Here is a 3,165-nt window from a genome sequence, read left to right as displayed (position 1 = left end):
GAATGACAATTTTCACTGCAAAACCATGTGAAAAGCTACTTCATTATTTCAATTTGCTATCGAGCAAAGACAGTGGAGACATTTCTGCGCTGACCACTTACAAGCAATGAGGATTTTCTGTGGCACTCCGCCATGTGCCCTTTCAGCATACCCCAGGTTACTTGCAGCAGCTTTTGTGCGGTTCCACTGGGAGACTCCGGAGCCACCCAGCCATTTCAGAAAAACCATAAATAGGCAAGGAAAGAGAGGGGACTCTGAGTGAAAGGCGTAGGAAGGCAGCTTGAAACAAAATGCCTCTCGGCACCCAACGCAGCTTTAAAACACGCCGGGAATGCAAGGTAGAGGGCTCCCCAGCTGTCAAGCAGGAGAGTCAAATCAGGATTTAATTGTTTCCCGAGGATACGTTGTGCACGAAGCGAGTATTACCTGCTGAGTCAGTCAGTCCTTGCGTTACGGCACCGTAGCGGATCTATTTCACCAACCCCGCAAAGGCGCGGGAGCTTGGCAAAACGCGGGGTGGCTTGGTGCTCCCACGCCTCGCTCAGCAGGCACGCTTCGGCTCCTGGTTGCTCCCAGGTAACGGCGGGGAGTTGGAAGTGCCGGGTTACCAGGAATAGCCGGGGGCTGTGCCCTGCCATCACAAGTCAGACCTGCGCTCCAGCCAGCACCAGCCCGCCCGCAGCCTACCCCACAGCCTTCCGCCACGGTGCGGAACAGCAGCTCTGCCAGCGCTCTGTATACGGGAGACTGCAGGGGACATCTTGTAACATGTTACTACGTAAGCAGGTTTTGGCATTTATCCATTTGGCTGTCGTGATTGCAGGGGAAAAAAAAAAAAAGGAACATTTACTACAATTTTTCAGCAGAGCAGCACATTTGAGAATATGCTTTATGTGTGCATGTGTATACATATATTCATGTATAGAGAGGGCGCAATAGCCAGGAATGTGAAGAAAACTGTGATGGAAAACAACTGCAGATACGTCCAAATAAAGCCTACCTGTTGTGTGATGCCTCAATGCTCTTTTCCTTTCCAGTGAACACAGCAGCACTTTAAGCCCAAATTTTTGCTCTCTCCTTCACCACCTTTAAAACTGCAGTTTCTGGCTTCTCAGTCAAGTTTGTGTCTGTATTTGAAGGGTTTATTCAGTGTCAAGCACTGTTACATAGGCTCTGTGGTACAAAGAAGTTCCACCAGCGCAGTTCGACCCATCTTAGTTGCTCATTCAGGGGCCTGATTCCTGGCAAATAGAATAGAACAGCCTATTTCAGTTGGAAGGGACCTACGCCAATCATCCAGTCCAACTGCCTGACCACAGGTTAAAGCCTGTTATTAAGGGCATTGTCCAAAGGCCTCTTAAACACCAACAGGCTTGGGGCATTGACCACCTCTCTAGGAAGCCTATCCCAGTGTTTGACTACCCTCTCAGTAAAGAAATGCTTCCTAATGCTTCCAGCTTTGAACCATTCCCACACGTCCTATCACTGGATCCCGGGGAGAAGAGACCAGCCCCTCCCTCTCCACGTCCCCTCCTCAGGAAGCTGCAGAGCGCAATGAGGTCGCCCCTCAGCCTCCCCTTCTCCAAACTAGATGAGCCCAAAGTCCTCAGCCGCCCCTCACAGGACATGTCTGCCAGCCCCTGCAGCAGCTTCGGTGCCCCTAGATGCATTTGGGGACCTTCACAGCCTTCTTAAATGATGAGGCCCAGAACTGCAGACAGTGCTCCAGGTGAGGCCGCACCAAGGCTGAATACAGCGGGATAATCACCTCTTGTGAGCGGCTGGTGATGCTGTGCGTGATGCACCCCAGGATGGGGTTTGCCCTCTGGGCTGCCAGGGCACGCTGCTGGCTCACACTGAGCCTGCTGCCCACCCGCACCCCCAGGTCCCCCTCTGCAGGGCTGCTCGCCAGCCACGCCTCTCCCAGTTTATACCTGTGCCCAGCGTTACTCTGTCCTAGGTGCAGAATCCAGCATTTGGAATTGTTAAATTCATCCCATTAGTTACCGCCCAATGATCCAAGCCATCTAGCTCTTGTGGCCTCTTGTCCCTCAGGAGAGTCAACTGCACCTCCCACTTTGGTATCATCAGCAAACTTGCTAAACATGCATTAGACTCCTGCATCCAGATCATCGATAAATGTATTGAACAGAGCTGGCCCTAGAACTGAGCCCTGAGGAACACAGCTGGTGACCAAGCCACCAGCCAGATGCGGCCCCATTCACCACAACCCTCTGAGCCCTTCAGCTAGTTCTTGGCTGAAGAGTTCAGGCTCTGTTGCTTGTTCTTACCACAACATACACACACGAAGCATCACCAGAAGCAGGGAACATAAGGTTAGAGAACAGAGAGGCACGAAGAAGGAAAAGGAGGAGGCAGGCAAAGACTACAATGGAGGAAATGACGAGGAAGAAAACATGATGTGCACCAGCTTCCCGTGCTGGGGTAAGTGAGACCCAGCAGCCACCCAGTCCTTAAAGCAGAATTCAGATTCATTCAGATTCATACAGGTGAATTTTTAGTCAAAACTGTCTCTCTCTGGCATACTTCCTTACCAGCAAAGGCTCTTGCAGCGCTCCCGAGGAGGCAGCACGGCGTCGGCTCTAACTACCCACGGCGCACTTCAGTTGTGCCCCGTTCAAAGCGCCGTAGGCGGCAGCCACTCGCCCGAGTCCTCGCTCTCACGCAGCTCGCCCTCTGCTCTCCCACGGGGCCACGCGGCCGCCGCGGCTCTTTGGCTGGATGCTCCCATGCACACCGGCCCCGGGGCCTCACTCCGGCCTGGCAACCACCGCGGCCATGAAGAAAACCACAGCACGGGGTTATGGCACTGGAGCCTCTCTGTTACTCTTTGCTACGGCCCCCTGCACCATGAGAGGGGTCTTGGGCATCCCCAGTGTGGGACCCCCGCTGGCCCGAGAGCTTGGCTGGCAAGCACAGCCAGTGGGAGCGCACACGCGCTTCCCAACCAAAACGGTGCAGGGCTGCGCACGGGGCCTCCCATCGCCCCCAGTGCCCAAACTGCATGGCCTAACCCTAGAAACGGTGCCCCGCACGCACACAAAGTGCCCATTTGTGGAAACTGCGATTCTATGGTGCTGTTTACCCACCCAGGACAGAAAAATCCATCCACCAAGAACAAGACGACTCCATTAAGGAGTCTGT

This window comes from Egretta garzetta, unplaced genomic scaffold (genome assembly GCF_000687185.1).
Source record: "Egretta garzetta isolate BGI_Z169 unplaced genomic scaffold, ASM68718v1 scaffold534, whole genome shotgun sequence".
Lineage (NCBI taxonomy): Eukaryota > Metazoa > Chordata > Aves > Pelecaniformes > Ardeidae > Egretta > Egretta garzetta.
This window is presented reverse-complemented; position numbering follows the sequence as displayed.